The 19,632-nt window shown below is 36.9% G+C and overlaps 1 protein-coding gene across 1 annotated transcript in view; it reads left to right on the top strand.

Moving 5' to 3' along the window:
• LOC138185890 (neural cell adhesion molecule 2) overlaps positions 1-19,632 on the top strand; it is a 311,634-nt gene that overhangs the window by 1,174 nt on the left and 290,828 nt on the right. The gene's annotated exons all lie outside the window — the stretch shown is intronic.

Genomic DNA, 19,632 nt, shown 5'->3' with positions numbered 1-19,632 from the left:
ATTGGATATGATTTATCTACTTATTTAAGGAAATTAGGAAATTAATAAGAAGTGCGGAGTGTTGATCAGTTTGGCTTCTGAGTGGTTGATGTTCGTTTATCCTTGAATTTCAAATGTACCATGTACTTACCTACGTTTAAGCAGATGTCCTTTTATAAGGGAACATTCCATTATGTCATTTACTAAATATTTGAATAAATGATAGAACTTTAAAGGGAAATATGAGAAGGAAAATTTCGCATAATGAATAACAAATATACGCCTTACGCAGGTTGTGTGAAAACTATATCGATATGCAATTTATAGATGCCATTTTTATATTAAGATAGGAAGAAGATACATTGAACGTCCTTCACAAACGTGAAAACAAATTTCCGCGTTTTTCAGCGGAATGATTGATTCGAACTATTTCGTGAATATCGTAACTTCACAAAATATCAAAGCCATTTTTACCGACGTTCTGTGTATTCGAACAACTCAGAACGCGTGCTGTATCGCTAGAGGTATAAATACTCATGTTTCATGCTCGCATTGCCTTCTGTCTCGAACGTAATGGTCTATGTCCTTAATGCTATAGGTTATCTTCCTTCTCCGCTCGAGTAACTTCTCGATACAAGTACTTCGAGATCCACCATACTCTCTACCTCACGCGAAGCGTACAATAGTTCGATCATTAAACTCTTAGCGCGATAAAACCAAAAAGCCATCATTAAACACATTGGATTAAATACATTAAATTAAATACATTAATTAAATTAATGGAATTAAATATGTACAGCGATGAAGAGAAGGTATATTGACACAGACCAGATTTTCATGTAAATTGTGTATAAATTTACGATACTTTATCTAATTTACTTGTAAAATATCGCTTTCCAGTTTGAAGCTTAAATATAACATAAAAATTCATCATCGTTAAGCAGCTTCACGATGAAGTTAATAATACGAGATATAGAATGGACTGTTCTTAGCAACATATAAGATTTCAATTATTTCAAATTTGGTGCGGGAGTCTATTCTAGAACAAGTTTATAAGTTAATAATAATAACGTTTATAATAATCGTTAACAATAATAGTAATAATGAGTTAAGATACAGGACTTCATCTATAGATTGATAAAGAAAAGATGTAGGATATACGACTATATATAAGATATGTTCTTAATTTAGAGAAATTCCACCTGTTCATAACAATTATTCGGAATGACGTGTACTCGTTTCAGAAACCGAGATCTATGTCATAACCATTTACTTTTAACGCTCAAAAATGATGTTCTTGAGGAGAATTAAATAAAGATCGTGTCTTTTTGCAAACTTACACAGTGTTTTACAAAAAAGAAGCTAGTTTGTGTCCATACTGTTTTCCATTAATGTATATTTGTAAGATTCGAATATTTTGACATAAACAAATCAAAGGGGAAGCCGCGTTCTTTTCCAAAAGATTGTCGTTCCAAAAGAAAGCATTATTTCCTGTCGAGGGATAGGGTTGTATCTGCGGGAAATCTTCCAAGGGATGAATTCGATTGTTGCTTCTTATTTGATATTCCAGCAGCATCGTCCGATAATCTCGTCGTTGTCGCATCGGACTTCATTTGGTAGGTGAGACGCCAGGGTAACGTCGTTATTTGAAATTGCTCGTCGAAAGAAAAGACCATTCTCTGCAGCTCCGATTTTGCATAGAGTGGGGTTCACCCTAGAGGTAATGGGATCGCGACAACCCAATTCCCTACAAAATTTCGACGTTCGTTCGATACGTGAAACTTCTCACGCTTTGATACACGAGCCCGGGTGATAAAAAGCCAAGAAAATTGTCAAGTAAACTTCAGGCTCGCATTAACTCATCTATAAGATGCTTGGAGTCGACTATCATTTCACTGTATAATCCGATCGCATATAACTGGTCCGTTTCGTTAACCTTTCGTTCTTCTAGCACGACAGAGCAATTAACGAGATGCTCGTCAAAATTCAACAGCAACTAAATGGAACGGTCCATCGAATGTTCATTGCAGGTTCAGATATATACTAGAACCGTAACGCTATCCGTCACAGTGTTTTTTTGTTGTTTCAGGACTTGATCTTTATTACATATTAAATAATAAATGATAGACTATATAAGATATAAAAGATAATAGAACTTCGTTTTATATGCACTTGTCGGGAAATAAATAGTTTACACGTACGTATAATTAGAGTTCGTATAAGTAGAGTCAATTGATATTTTCCAATACCTATGGATTTTTTGTTCATATAGTAGGAATTTACGTTTACAGTTAGGTAACTGGATTGTAGATGGACCAGTAGAATTTCATTTAATCCGGTAACAACCAAAATTTCGTTCGGAATAAATGGGATTCATATAAACGAAGTTCCGTTCTATTGTTATATAAAACAAAGCTGCAGTGAATAAAGTAACAGTAATATTTTAGCTGCACAACTCTTAATCTCGGTGGTTTAAAGTTTAAAACATTCGATTTGTCTTTTAACTGCATCGTTGACCTTTGGCTATTACTTGAATTTTCATTGATTTATGCACTTCTCACAGCTGTACATGTGCTCTCGCATATACACACATTTACCTTCCCTATTTCCTTTTCCTCTTTTTTTTTTAAATTCGCCCCCTGATTTTTTTAATAATCGCAGACCTCGGAAAGTTTTTATGTATATTCTTCGCTTAAATTATTCTCTCGGAGAGTTCAACAACCTATCTAGTCCAAGGTAAACAAGTTTCCCTGAACGTCGCTTCAAAAGAAGTAGCTAGACTCACTTTGACCCGACCCGTCCGTTCAGGGTTAATTAAGATCCCGCGAATCGATCAGTGTTTTCCACTTTAATCGGCGTCGAACGATCCAGCAGAAGTTCTGCCGCGTGTTACATATTCATCGTAACGCCAGTGGTGGACGCAGTTGGACGCGCGTCTGCTCAAAGACAACTTTCCGCTTTGACTCGGTTCACAGCGTCGTATTAAGCCGTGCATCGGTTTTGGCTGACTTCTAACCGGAAACAAGACGAACGTCGCACGATTGCCTTCGTCTTAGTTTGGTATTCAGCTTGTTTCTTGACGTCGACGATATATAAGCTATATACATGTATAGAAAGTTTCCAAACTGTGACTTGGGTTGAACAGAGGTTAATAAAGGATGTTGAAAAGAACATGTTTCTTATTTAATGTACGTATGGTTTTATCCTTTTTAATAAAGTTTAGAAGATGCTGGTTTGGTACGCCTATAGATATGCAACCCGTTTGCAACGGTCGTCTATGTGGAACTTTTCTTAAGTTTTGAATAGAAAATTGATAGGATCGAGATACAAAACGAAGCAACATAGCGCTGAGTATTACCGAATTCAGAGATTACGTTACTGTGATTTTACGTTTTGATGGTTTCGAGATATTCCGATATCATCAAGGAAATGGTGCGTGTTGAAAGGATTGCTCTTAGGTAGGCGTTTGTCAATTCACATTAGTAAATTCTATTAAAATGAAACTGTGATTATAAAAAGTAAATTCAAAAAGAGGGGCTCTTATAGTGGTAAATTCTAACGCGAAAAATAGTGTTTGTAATATCATCACTTTTATTTACCTCTCAATTTATAGGGCTGATGTGGCTTCTCAACAGCTCATATCTTATTGGTCAGAAAATGTTGCTTTTTCGCTTTTCTCTTTGTTATGCTATATTTCATTTAATCCACAATATCTAAACACCCTATACTAAACAAACTCTGATTTATCCACGGAAACACGAATTCGATCCTGTCATCGCAATTTGTTTCGTTCATGTCGACCAACAGAGGGTCTCCAAAAGGAACGAACAATTTGCTAGTCTTGGAAATCGCAAGAGCTCTGGGACGCGTTTCTCGCGAAGATTTAACGCTCCGTGGAGCCGGTGCAAAAAATAGAGGCGCGTGGAAATTGCCAGGTCGCAAAACTTCGCGGACGTTGTATACGTACGAATTGCGTTTCCCTTGTCGCGCGATGAAGTTATAGAAGTTGGATGCAACTAAGTCTGTCGGGGAAAGTTTTTCCAGAGCCAAGCTCGTCGTATGTTTTGGAGGCTCGCGTTGGAAATATGTGTCGGGTCGATTCGTCGTCTGAGTTTCGACGCCGGAATCGATGGAACGGAACCGCTAGCGGTCCTTGATATCTTCCCCCGGTGGGGATATTACTTTTTAAGGTTTCGAGATTACGCGGCTATTTATTACGCGTTCCGCGACAGAACAAGCCATTTACGAGACAGCCATACACAGCCATAAACAGCGGAGATTAAGCACAAGGCAAAGCTTCGAGACGCAGGTCGAGTCAAGTATTACTATGTTCTCTGTTGAAAGTAATGGTTATTCTTAGCGTGTATCGCCAATATTCGCCGCGATATCTCAGGGATGATCATTTTAGCTTGTTGAAGGAATAACATGGATGTAGTGCATTAGCGAACACTATATAGTCGGATATAGTATTACCATATATCTACATCGTGAAATTTCCTAACGCATCGTGTTAAAATGGAGAGATAATAGAAAGAAAAAGAATGAGAAAGCAAAGAAAAGGGAAACAGTTCAGTTGGATAGTGGATTCGTTGATAGGGCTTCCCAATAAGCTCGTGCCTTAGACGAAAGGATAGTAGAGGTTGGCTCGCAGGATGCACTTATGTGAACGGCATGATTAAAGAGGATTTTCTAGGATATTATGCCCGTGTAAATTCTTGGCGAGAATCTCTTAATTAAACATTATGGTTCATTTGTCCAAATGTGAGAGATTTGTATTTAAGAAATATCAAATTCGTTGGTGATTGATGACAAAGCTTTCAAAATTTTCTTTGAAAGAATTTGAGGAACGTGTTTTTCTTAATCTATAGTCTACATTATTTTAAAAATTAGTACGGTAATTATTATAAGTTGAATATAACGCAGTAAATATGTTAGTACATAACCTTTATTAGTCGAATTGTTACATTTTATCATTAATTAGTGTTGTCAATGTCAGTATATCCATTTTGTAAATTAAACTGCGTCATAAATATGTACGTACATTGTAGTCTTCAGAATATATCTATAGTTCGAAGTATTTGCGATGTAATTTGGACTCTATACGAAGAGCTGTCTATACTATAAAATGCCTTAAGAAGTGCCATATCATACCTAATTACCTATCAACCCGTTTCTCATGTTTTCTTATGATCAGCTCGTTGAGCTCGACACGAGGTTCATTTTCTCCGAAGCCTGTTGAACATCCGCCCTATTCTTCTCCTTAAAATTTCACCAGTTTCAATCGCTTTCGTGCGATATTTCCCACACAATGGTTATTTATTTAGGGTCGCGGTTTCAGCATGCAGCTCAAAGTTAGGAGGACAGCTTCTGTCGACTCTATCATAAGTCAAAAAGTTGTGACATCGTTTACGCGTTCATCATCCTACATCTCGCAACTCATCACGTGGACAGATCGCGCGTCACTTCGTTGCACTCCTCTTCACGCTCATGTTTCATCCCCACGGCAAACAGATACCAATCTGTCCTCGGAATTTTGAGCCGAGCTTACCTCGAGCAAAGCGTTCTTCTGCTAATCGCGCTGCAAATTTACCAGTTAAAGCAGATTGCTCTATTCGCTGTTTGCTTTGGGATTTTGGTGCTTGAAATATAGAATTTTGATCGGTGGCGAACTCTCCATTGATCAGGCCAGGCCTAAAATAGCAAATACTTTTATGATATTTAAGTTTCGTGAAATCTTAGACTGGATTTCTAACATATATTGTAGCATCTTATTCTAGTCATTCTAATTACCTACGGAACAATATAATAAATTAAATATATGATATTCTAATAAAACAATTTAGAGTGTGAAACTTTTTTATGTTCGTACATAAAGTCTGAAAGAATGAATATATTGATCGAAGAACAAGTTACTTCCTTTGTGGGGTTGATTTAACCCTTCACTAAAAATGTCAATATCTTCGCTACTAGGTTCACAATCTCATGAATTATCTGATGATTTTAGTCGTACTAAATCACTGTCTTACAACAACAAACTTAGTATAACTATTTTGTTCAGTGAAGTATATATTTATTTGATAAGTGTCTTTATAAGTGAAGATGCTCAAATGTTGAATTTTTCGAAATTCTCTGTTATATTGTAATAGTTAAATAAAAATTCGGATTTCTTTTAGAGACGAGTGGTCTATCATTAAGAGACAAAATTGAAAGAGAAGTTTAAAGGACAGATTGGTCAATTTAGGGAATGGTAGATACAAGGAATACATTGGACAATTTTAGAAATAAGAGACAAGATAGAATAAGGAAATAAGATACAAAGAATATTTCAAAAATTTTAACATCGACATTGATTTCCCGAAGTCAGTAATCATTGTATGAATAAATCGTTTGTCAAATATGTTACTATCAAATTACTCTAGTAGTAATTCTCGTTTTATTTATTCCGTTGCCTACCAATCCTTCACCATAGACGACGTATTGCAGCCGAGTAACAGAAACTTCCAAGCAACGTGAAACGTTCCATAAAATATAAAACGTCTGTCCCCGTTTCTCTCGCGTTTCTCCAAAGAAACGACGGGAAACGTAGCCAGTCAGCGATTACCCGGATATTCTGTCGCGAAAAGCAACTTACCGGTGACGCGTTTCACCAGAGTCGTGCACGACAACGAGTCGTCGTTTCGTCCCCATAACGTGGATATCTCCAACATGTAGAAACGTTCGCAGTCATCTTATTATCGCATTATTAGAGTAACACGAATTCCAATTGCGGCCTTTACGCGCGTGTTTCACCGTAGGATACGTTCGCGATATTATTCGGACAATTCGCGCGCGATGTAGATGTTCATCGTTTTGGAAATTCCTTTGCGTGCCCTTCTGATAACCGAATTACGGATGTTCACCGAATCTCGTTACACAAGGCCATCGAAATCGCTGGAGAGATCTCCGCGCTCGTTACCAAATATCTCACGTAATATCGCGCGTGTAGAACGATTGATTTTCGTGATTCGCGCTGCCTTCGTTCCATCTATCTTCTCGCTTCCTTTCCCCGTTTATATCGGCCGAGAGTAATTAGGACAATTTTTATGAGCTACGACATATGGAAAATCATTGGAGAAATATTCCGTCCTTCTTGTTTAAGCGTCCTATTTAACATTTCGGAATATTCGAGGAAAATTGTCATTGAAACGAAAGGCTGGAGAAGATAATTAATATTATGAACAATAGGGTTTCTATTAAAGGAATATCGAATAACGTACGCGTTCTAGAGTTAAGGAGATATACAGGTAGATAGAATTATGACATTTTGTATAATGCTGAACTGAGTTAAGATTCCTATATTTTGACACTATTTGACCTTTATCCTCTTCAAACATAAATTCTCGCACAAAAATGAAGATCCTTTCTACACGTCAAATCAAGCCCACCCTATAAGTGGCATGCTATAAACATTTTATTAACTTCTACACCTAATATGTGCGAGAAATTCAACACTGTAGATTCAGCAAGAAGTAACCAATTACTCTTTTTACGAGAAGAACTTTTGTGAACCGTTTAAAAGCCGTTTAAAAAGTATCAGAGGTTCGATAGTGACCCGAAGTCGCGTGACTCGTCACGTGTGTAAAAGTTGCAGGTCAATTAATCGACGTCGGGACTCGCTCACGCTCGATGAAAAAGCTGTAAAGCGAAAACATCGGTTTCCCGGGTCGCGCGTCGCCTGAAAGGAGTTCAATTGCTCACGTTCGAGCGCGTGAGATTGCACCGGCGCGTAATTATTCAAATTGACCGGCCGCCGTCATTGTTATCGATTTACGCGGGCAAAAAGCGAAGAATTATCTCGACCTTTCACAAAGTTCAACCAGAATGTTACGTGCGTGCGAACGAAACCATAATCGTCCTTGTAAATCCGCGCACATTAATTATTTGATTTAATTGTAAGGATAATTAACGCGAAAGAATTTTTCTTTTCTGCTCCTGTTCTCATGGAGTTCGGTAATTGGAAATGTTTATAGCTGAAAATTACAGAGAAGTAAAGCAGCGATTGTTGGCCACGTTTGTGATTTAATAGCAGCAATTGCTCGATCATGGGATTACACGAGACTTTATCGCCATGCCGACATCCAGTTTGTATTTTAGCTTGTTCGAACAAACGACCATTATTAATTCTATAAAATGTTGATCGTGCTTTTTATGTCTTCGTGTTTCTTTCTCGAACATCTATAGGCTTTTTATAAGTCGATGAAGGATTTTAGTTAGTTTAATCGATCGATCAATATTCGTTTAATTGTTTTCTTTAATCATTCCGATGTTCCATTTTCTGTATTCTTTTCAATATGATTGTAAATACACGTATCTCAGTTTCTCATAAAAAAATATTCTCTACTAAATAGCATAATATTAAATTTTTATGCACATAACAATATGATCCTGATCTGAGTTCTACGATTGTAAGAGATAAAATCTATCTTCAGTATATCCTACTATAATATAGTAGCGTAAATTTCACAGCTTATATATCTGCATACATAACGCGATTATTAACATTCATTTCCTATAGGCAGCTAAAAGCGTTTTTCTGTAAAGTATCTTTCAGTCAAAATTTTTATTCTATCTGATACCAGAAATTATTTCCAAATAATTGATCCTACATTTTTCCTCACTTTACTACGTTCTCGAAGGATAAATGACATTCCAAACGAACTCTATATCCCTTTGAACCGACGTACCTGACACTAATAGCCGACGATAGGATTTATCCTGTTTATCAATCCTCTTTTCACAGACCCACACGAGTTAGAGTCGCTAAACATCCTAGTAGAAGTACGTCTTTTCAACACGAATGCCAACTTACTAGAGACGAACCAACTTAGAAGGGTCCCTTCACCAAAGTTTGGCAGTTTCTCCTCTGAATTTCCGTGGGGACTCACAGATTGAACGAATCTCGCGCCCGGAGTGTAACGTTTCTGAAGTCCTGGAGGCAGCCAACCCCAGACGCAATGTTTCCGCGTATTACGCGTCGATTCAGTGTATCTGGCGCATAAGTCGCGATCAAAAGAAATCCCCATTGGCAATTCTCGCGACTATGATCGCCGTCCTGCCATTGTGTCTCCTCGGGACGTTAATTTGCACCGTGACAATGGACACGTAGTTTTTCTTTGTTCGATATTAGGTGAATTTCAAAGGGTAGGTAAAAGGATGGAGATAAAGAAAACGACAGGGAAAAAAGGAAATGAAGGACCGGTGAGAAACAAAGAAGGGGTAGCGAAATTACCGAGATGAGAGCCACATGAGACGGAGTGGAAGCACAGAAACGAAGGAAAGGGATAAACAAAGAGCAAGGGAAAAGCAGGAGAGACGTAACGAACCATCGTGGTCCTGAAGTACGATCGCTACACCGTATACGGAATGTTCCGTGTTCGCTTTTACGAGGCTCTCTAGCGACGATAACGTGCAGTTTCGGGATCGAAGCTCCCAATGAATTGTCTGACGCTACGCAAACCGTGAAGGTCTATTCGACGTTGATGAAACATAATGGGTATCCCGCGACGACTTTTATTATACACTTGGAACTAGGTGGAGGGAGGCACACCTAATGTATGTGAAAAACGTACAGGTCTCGATAAGACGCGGACAGAAATTTACGAGGCTCTTAAACGCGAGTCGCGAACAAACTTTAGGTTAGAGTTTGATACGAGCACGATGAAGAGTGCGGATAATTGGCCTGAAAATGCGGTGTTGTTCACCGATAAAGTGTAATCTTAGAAAACCTGCGTTCGGATAATAATTGGATCCATTACCCCGTTATTACTTTTATCATGATATGTGAGAATAGCATTAAAAGGAAGGAAAGGTATTTCTAAACGACCATTACCGGGTAAATATTATCGGACGAACGAATTGGATTGTAAATACAATTAAAGGACAGACTGGGTAGGGTTAATTGAGCGAGAAGGATATTTAGATCGACCTAAGTAATTTCCCTTGTAAGTTGCCAAATTCGGATGGGGACGATTTTAAATGATCTATATTTGAAAACAGACTATTTAATTCGTTATTAGCAGTATAATGAATTAACGGCTATAATTCTCTACGAGAGTAGAGTTTCTTCTAGAAAGTAGTAGCTTCTACTCATCAGAAGGGAAGAAATTTGTCCGATTGAAACTAAAGTACGCGATATTTTCTCATTCTTTCACCATTATATTAATTTATATTATAGTTATATATTAATTATAATTATTAATTTATATTATATTATTTATTATAATTTATATTATATTAACAATTAATGGCAGCCCATAATATACAAGAAATTTGATTATTCCATGCAAAGCTCAAGATTGAATTTCAAAATGGTGAAACTCAGTTACTATACGGGTGTCTACACCTCGGAAACAAAGTCACTTAGGTTATATGTTTATGTGAACTTGTTTTATTGTTTAGATGTGCCAAAAATCACTCATAAAATATTTTCTACTTATTTGTACTTCTACTTATTGTATAGGAAACACCCTGTACAATTAAAAGTTCGCAATTTGAAAGCGAAGGGAGTGGTTTTATTTCTATACTTGGACGTAAAGTTTGATTTCAATAGAACGGAAATTATGGACCAGGAGTGTTGTAGTGCGGGATTACGCGAAGGGATGTTCCGCGAATTCCTTGCGCAGTTCCGGAAAATCTTCCAGATCATAAGTTTTACGGACGAGCGAGGTTTACACGATCCTCCGAGCGACGTTAATTGCGGAAGATTTTGCAAATGGAGCACTGTGTGAATTACCGTGGTAGATAACGCATTCCTTCTCGGCTAAAATTTCATTCGCCCTTCCCCTGTCGTACCTATCGCCGTTAATTTTGCGTAAAAATAGCCGAAGAGAAAATGTTTAAGCGCAGCAACGTTGATTCAGAGAATATTAATCAGAACGTACGAGCCACCGTTATTGTTTAATATTTATGTCCGACGCGTATTTCACAATTTCGCAGAAATTTAATAAACGCCGCAGGGCAAATGTTACTTCGCTGTAAAATGACGCTAGGACGTTCCACGCAAGGTAATAGGGTGTGGAATATAAAATGCACTGTGAACCTCCGTAAAGTCCATTCACTTATCTCGTCAAATTTCCACGAAATAAAATTGAGTATCTCTTTTCTCTTCCTTCTCTTCGATTCCTCTCTTTCTCCTTTCTTATTTTTTCTTTTTTTTTATCTGCAAAAGCACCTTGGCGAATTATGTAAATGTAGCCAGTCAGCGAGAGACGCGACCGATCTGCGGAAATCCTCATTTTTCGTGCGAACGACTCACGAATCCATCCCCCGTCGTCGAATTGCTCACCGGTACGGCGTTTCATCGTTCTAAAATCTGTTCACGAAACGCGGATTGTATTTTATCTCTCTCCTCTCACGAGTACTTTTGATACTTCGAACTTTTGGTTATTCGATTACCAACGTAATCGTGTATATAATTTCAACGAATCTTAGTGAAACTATCGGGATAAATTTTATGCGCTTCTATAGTTTATTAAACTCGATGAGCTTTCCGATCTGCGTAGAATTTTTCTGGTTTGAACAAGAAATGGTTTCGCAGGACGTTAAGGATTCTCCGAATTCTATTACTTCTCTTTATTAAGAGGATCTTGCAACGGTTTAAATAGATGGTAACCAGATGGTGTTAATTGTAAGTCCAGGGGATATGGTAGATATTCCATAATTTTTCGATTAAAATCTTTCATTTCTCTGGAGTTAATACGAAGTTTATAGTGTTATGTTCATGAAAGACAACGAAATTAATCAGAAAAATTCTATATCTATTGGAAAGCTTGTGGATCGTTTCGAGAAAGTAATAGAGATTTCATAAAATTACCTTATTCATTAAACTATGAGGAAAGTTTCTGTTAAAAATAAAAAGCTTTTGTCCAACCTAATAGATTGTAAAATACACATGAAATTGAAATTTTCGCGAAGAGCGTTTAAAGAAAATTTCAGCACGGCATGCGTACGATGCGTATCACTAATTACCCACACCACTTTTGGCTGCACTCCATGCAATTTACCGAGGGGACTAGACCAAAGTGAATGTTAAGAGCTCTTCCACACCACAGAGACACCGCGCGACGAAACTTAACCAAAAACATATACAGAACACAATTCGTCGGTGTATAAAGCTCGTAGTTAGATGTCACGGTGGGTACCTTAATCTGTCGTGGATGCGTCGAATAGTAAACGTATTTCCTCCTCTCTATTTGTTTAGAAATATACGATTGTGATACAAGCGAACTCCATTGCTTTTGCATCTTGAAAACACATGGTGGTGTTAAGCTGTAAAATCGATATGCTCACCAAGTCATAAAATGAATTGATCCTTCAAGCTTGTCAAGTACATTAGAACTTTCCATTTACATTAGAACTTTCAATAGTTTACTTGTTGTACGATGTCCTCGGTTTCATAGTTACTCACATAGTTTGTTTCTTTTACTACTTCCTGATCAATTATGAGAGTTCTATACAATGTTGGATATATTAAAACGAAAATCTATTGTGTCGTAAGCAGATTCACATAAGCTTCGTGCGGTAGACATCAGTGAACCACGAGTGACGAGTTTAATTGTGAAATTATTTGAATGAATCAATTTTCGTGAGTTAGCCGAGATTATGAAAAATTTGCAATTCGATACTAATTAATCTCGCATAACAGCGACTGTTGGCTAACCTATTCGCAAAAACAATAGTCGCGCACTGCCTGGGCTTAAACACTGGACACAATGAGACAATGTTACGAGTCTAAACATTTAGTCTGTCAAATGTAGCTGCAGCTATGTAGGTGCAGTTCAACAAAAACTATTACAGTCAATGTATCCAATATAGCCAATAGAAATAAAAAAGGTGGTTGCTACCAATATATACCAAGGATAATTTTGCTACCAATTTTTGAATTTTTAAAAACATTCGAACTTCGTTATTATCTTTCAAGAAAAATGATTGTAATATAATATATGTAGCCAGTTTGCATCTACAGCATCAACGTTTGCATTCAACGTTGCACTTTCAGAATACAAAAATTTAAACAATAAATCTGACTTAAAATTCAAATAAAAGAAAAATTACTTCTCATCGAGGAACATTATAAAAAAAACCGAATTCAGAATTACACATAACAATTGTCAGTGAAGTGTCGTGACGATATTTCAGCTATAAAAACTGCCAGTAAGCTTTTGACATACCGATACGTCATTCGTTATGAATGGATTAAAACGTCATCAGCTAGCGCAAAAATTTATTTACGTATAAGACCTCGCGTTGGATCATTGATCTATCATAGATGAAAGATCGATGAAATTGTACGCTCGATCGAAGTTCCACGAGGCTATCGGTCGAGCATATTTGATGCAGGAGAACGCTCAGGGAGAATCGCAACGGGAACGCTCGCGCGCGGTTAGGAGCGATCTGGCGAAGCGGTTATGTTCGCGTAATGCCGTTTCCTGCAGGCAGAATACTTAAGCGTTCGCAGTCGGTCGGCAATTTTCATAAAACTCCGTTTTTTACTTCGGGGATCGAGGGTACGTAAGTAGCGTAGGAGGGAATGGTTAAAAGCCGCTGGTACCGTTAACCGACTCCGGATGTAAAAGCATCCGGTATAAATTATTAGCGAGACAACATTATTACTATTCCTAATTTAACACTGCCTAGCCGGCCTGGCCGAGCTCCAATCTCGTGGCTTGCAGAAATTAGCGTCCATTTCTCTCGTAAGGGGGGTAAATCCCAGCTTCGATCTCACTAAGGGATTCTCGATAATTGTATACGCTATACATAGAGGAGTTTTCTCCTCTTTGCTTCGTTATTGTTTCTAGTTTTTCTTTTCCGAACTTCTGGATTTGTAGAGGCGTGTTATACGTTGAGATAATATAGCGTGATGGTAGATTGAATTGTTGAGAAACGATGTTGGTTGGTGTCTCGGGTTTCGACTGGATTCGTTTAGATTAATTAGGTTAATTGATCTAGGTAAGATTGCTCAGTTATTTAAGTAGCTAGATTTCAAATTGTATTAATACTGCGTCTACCAGTTTCTTTAACATGTATCTAAATATATCGTGCATAATTAACTAGAATCGAAGTAATATGAAGAAAATGAATAAATATATGGATCATATTTCCATGTAATTACAAGGAAACGTTAATAATATTAACAACATTTGCATGTTCTTAATACTTAATTATAAGAAGAACAAATTTGGTACCAGTCATTTTGAATGGTTTTGGTAATTCTAGTGTTAACACACTCTAGTGATGTGGTAGATTGAATTATTGAGAAACATCGTTGATTGGATACCAAAGAGCTAAAGGTTTCGACTGGACTCGTTTAGATTGATTACGTTAATTGGTCAAGTTTAAATTAGTCCACTATTCAAGTAGCTTAATTCCAAATTACGTTATGGTATTATAGCAAGCTGATAGGTTGAGCTACTGAGAAGCAGCATTGATGGATGTCTCTGGGTTGAAAGTTCATTCAAGCTTCGTTTAGATTGGTTAAGTCAATCGAACACGTTTAGATCGGTCAATTATTCAAGCAGTTTAATTTCAAGTTTCTTTTCGTGTAAGTCAAGTTACTTAATATAATCACCATTCACGATCGAATGGAAAGCAACAGGATAACTCGGTTTTCACGGCATGGAGTCGAAAAGCGAATCTCGAGAATATACTATTTTACTTAGACTCTTAACGTTGCTTAAAAGCTGGTCGAACCAAAAAATGAAGTTACACTCGTTCCAGAACTGCTTCACATAAACGTATTGATAATTCAGAATGAGATTTTTGGTAGCAAATTTCCCCCCTTCCTCGGTTATCATTCTTTATCATGTTGCGCTTCTATATATCATTTGGAATATGGCGGAACGTCAAAGAAGTTTCCAACCACTAGTTTCCCCACTTGAAAATATCTTCCTCCGCTCGTATATACATTTCCTCGTCCTTATCCATTATTCCCGTACTCTAGTTACATGACGACGACTACTTTCAACACGTAACGCGTGTGTACACGAGGCGCCCTATATCATCGCTCGGTGGAATGCTCGACGACAAGCCGCCCGCTTCTCGCCTCGACGTGGAGGATCTTCCTCGTTTAATGCACCTTCCGCTGACAACGGTGTCGTACTTCGCGAAACCCTCTATCGGGTATTGTGTTTTGCCGTTACGGAAACCGCAGAAGCTATTCTTCCAGCCAGTCTTCGAAGTCACTCGACCTATATATGCACACCTACACAAACGTTCAAAAGTATCCAGGCACTCGCTCACTTTTGACAAGGCGTATCTTAATTACAAAATGTCGGATGGATCAGATTACAACAATTTTAATTCTTTAATTCATTTTAACCATTAATCCTGATTAAACGAATGTTTGATAATCAATATGCAATAATGAAATTGACGTTTGTTGTTGTTAAATTTTATAGAGTTATTTTGCTACTTGCCGAACTATTTATCCGTGGATTTCTTAATCTTTTAATTATACGATAGACTAAGAGGAGTTGTAGAAATCGACAGAAGAGTATTTAAATAACAAGTCAATTGTTGTAATGCATATAGTAAATGACTAAATGCGCCATTGTTATGTTTTCTAATATGTATGCAATTAAACTTGTAGTATATGTAATTCGTACACTTTGGCAAAATTTGCTTACTGTTATTACAAATCGACCAAAACGTTGAAATACTTATGAGAGGTAGTATACATTCGTGATTCTTCGCCATGAATTGAACGATGCTGGCCCATGAAATTGGTCGATGCATACGTATGGCCAAAATTACGTTATTTAATGCGTTACCGGCGACATAGTATCGTCAAATGTCACGGCAGCCTTGCTGGAAAAGGGAACGCTACCTTGCTGTTATTGGAAATATGGAGATTACACGAGGAGCAGAGGAAATTGAGGCGTTCGAAAGTTATTAGTATAATTTGAAAGTCTTTGAATGGATTGGAAGTGTTTCGAACCGTGAGGCGGAAGATGTTCGACTGGGTAAATCGCGTTGGTTACGGTTCGTACGTTAACATTTCACGAATTTCCGAATGCTCTTGCGGAAACTTAATACCATGAGAGTGCTTGGTCAATTAACATTTCAACGAGGAACGTCAGTTAATGTTCTGTGTTAAATATTCACACTGCAGCATGAGATATAAGTAATTCTAATAATATATAATATTAAACAAATATATCGAAATATCTTCGATATATCTTTAAATTTGTATATTGATATCATCACATGTAAAGGATACAGTTTGAACAAAAAGATTGCTCGCAAAGTACGTCAATAAATTATTACTATGGCGATATGATACATGGCTATTTTATATATTGTATATATTTTATATTTGAAACACTATTTTTAGGAGCGTGATATGCGTCATCATTGTAGTATGTGATATAACGCTTCACTGACTATTTGTAATTTAGTTTTAATTCTTTTCTAATTTTCCTTTATTTTACATTGTGGCGTAAAATCACATAATATATGTCACGTCATAATTCATTGGAAGTTGCGAGGAAACATAAAGAGGAAGTCGAAATTCAAGATAAATGACTGGATATTAAGTGAAGTTCGTGATAAAAGAAAATCCTCTTAATAAAGGAAAGTAGAAATTTGAGGAAGAATTGGAAGGTTAAAAGGATGTAAGAGCAAGGGAAGAAGAAAAAGTGTGGTAAAAATGTATTGACGCTTTGATTATGTATGAGATGTATGGACGCTTGATTTATTAAAGTGGCTATTTATAGGGCTTTTATTATTAAGATTCATGTTTTGTCATTACTGGCTGTACAACAGTGAGTACGGAATGGAGATAAAGTAATGCAATATTTTCTTAGCATATTAGCTATAATGTCTCGAAACAGTTCCATCATTCTGTGGATTACCCTCAACACTTTTACGCTAAGTTGATGGAGTAGCTGGCTACCACCAGTGGCTATTGCGTAAACAATAGATGGTGGCTGTGTCCACAAGTAATAATCGAGTGGATTCTGGTCAAGGGATCATGGAAACCTGGCAATTGATTCTCCGTGTCCTATCCATTTACCGGGAAACCGCTCATCCAAGTAGTCTTTAGCTTCTCGATTAATGGCAGGGCCAGAGCAAACTATATCTTAATCATAACCTCGTTCCATATCGAGGGACAGAACTAAAGCACACCGGTACTATAAATAGCAATTTCTGTCGGTAGGTACTTCCGTACGTCGAACCCATTTTCGTGAATATTACCTTCATTCACTCACATACAAAAATTTTACTTTTCTAATCGTACGAAAAAGATATCTCGCAGTGAAAACGTTTATATTTATACTTACGATACGATGCCATTTGGAATGTTCAAGTTCCTAATACGAGTCATAAACGCTAATTAAGCTAATGCCTGTAAATGGAATCTTATAGTCAAAACGGATTAAAAACAAAAGCATGAACTATTGTTAATTGCCGTGGTAATTAATAAAAAAAAGCTTCAAAATTTCAAAAAATTTTCTTAGTCTCTGAATTTAACACAACGTATGGAAAATATTGAAAGTATGGATAACCAGAAGTTATATAATATTAAGAAACAGCCGTATTATTTCACCCCTGTCGTTACCTCGAAACGGACATATTTTTCCGGGGAAATACGATTCTCGTATCATTCGACGAGTTTTACGTCGAGACGGTGGCGCAATACACGCGTCTCTGATCGTCACTTTCGACGAGATGGATATACTTTATGTTGTTTTCAACGATATCGATGCTCGTTCGAGAGTCTCTTACGGATATTTTCGTTCCTTTATTCCCTGAATAACAATTCCTTCTTCTTCGACCGAACACCACGGGCCTTTATCGTCCTGGACGATATCGCCGTCGCGACTCTCACGGAAATGCTCTGAATATAGTTTCTCACGTTTCGTAGTTTTATTGCAATTGCTCTATATATGTGCTGTACTATATATAACGCTATATATGAGAAACACATAAAATATTTCCTTATAATGAATCCTGTGATGCTCTGAAGTTTTTGAAAAGCAACTTTTAAATTCAATATGTTGTCAATTTCACACCAAAACTATTTTTGCATTTTATTTTGAGATTTAATACGTGTTTTTATCACCCTCTTGTACCTCTTCTTGAGAAATATTAACAACAGTAATTACATAGATAATTATTCATCAAATTGAACTAACGTAGCAACTAAAAAAATATAACAGAAAGAACACTGCTCATCACTTGTCGAAAACCTTATATCTTCCAACCTATGAGATTATTCCCTTTTTCAATCACTTCGTACAAATGACATAAAACTCGAAAAATCAATAGAAATGGACTTACCCTATTTTTTCCGTGTGGTTTTTATATTTGAACACATCTCAAGTCACTAAATTTGAAAATATGGAAAGACGCCAGTTCGTCCCTTTCCAATGCAACAATATTCACCATACCATAAAAAATATCCAACTAAATGACCACTGTTGTGGAAAATACGCTATCAAATAGCTCTCTTTTTTTCCGCGCGTTCTCCCATATCGGGCGCAGTCTCCCGATTTCCGGAATAGAGGTTGGTCCGTATTTACGGATGGTATAACATTCCGATAGACAGATAACTAAGTATGTTTCGAATCAATCTGCGAGTTTTTTCCCAATCGTCAAAGGGATGCGTTGGACAACCAGAGCGATATGTAAAATCGCCGTGGGCTCTATGATTACTTTTATTGAACCGCTTGCTGACAGGATGCCAATTTTGCATTAACAGATTGCCCGAGTGCTGAGTCAAAATGATATCAAAGAACGTCGACGCTAAGCCTTTTTCATGGTGGAACGGTCGTTCTTCTAGAAGAAGTATGTATATACTTACTCGGAATTTCATGTCGTCTAACAATGAGTATTGTTAAACTGGCGCGCAGGTCGTCGCCTTTTGATCGTAAAAAGAGAGATAACGGGACACGACGGGTCGTAGATTCGACGCTAATGCGCTTGCTATTCGCACGCGACTTACAAAGCCGGCGTCGTTTCAAGCTTTTGACTATAATGCGTTCAATAATGTTGTGGATGAGCTCTCAAATTCGCAGGAAATTGATATCGTAAATATGAAAGACTCGTACATACGGAGTCTTATGTCTTCTTTTGTAGTGTATATTATGTAGATACTCCATAAAGATATACAGACTGCTTTATATTTATGAATAAAGATGTACGTTAAGAAGGACGAGTAATTGGACTTGTTACATTCATTGGGAAACTCCAACTTTCATTTTATATCTATATGTATATGTAGCATTTTACGCTATGCGAATTGTATCACAAATATTATACTATTATTTCATTTTTAGTATCAACATAAAATAACTAGAAAATATAAAATGCTGTGAAAAAATTGTAATAAATATCTTCGGATGTGTTGGAACTCATATTCAATGTAACTTGGAATTTTTTGGAACGAATCCTTAAAAAGGAATTGCTTATCGCCTTAATTATAAAATTGCATATTATTCCATTTCCATATATACAGGATTTTTAATATCCAATTTCATTTTGATGTTATTATAACAGTAGCTTTATCTGACTCGATGATTAACAATCAGCTAGCTGTAAGTGATTTAACAATAACAATATTTAATAATAACAACTGCAATACAAAAATTACCAGCACAAGGACACATAAAATTT

This window comes from Bombus flavifrons, chromosome 13 (assembly GCF_040668555.2).
Source record: "Bombus flavifrons isolate JBK064 chromosome 13, iyBomFlav1_principal, whole genome shotgun sequence".
In the NCBI taxonomy this organism is placed as follows: domain Eukaryota; kingdom Metazoa; phylum Arthropoda; class Insecta; order Hymenoptera; family Apidae; genus Bombus; species Bombus flavifrons.
The sequence above is the reverse complement of the archived record's forward strand: the minus strand, read 5'-3'. Positions and strand labels throughout refer to the sequence as shown.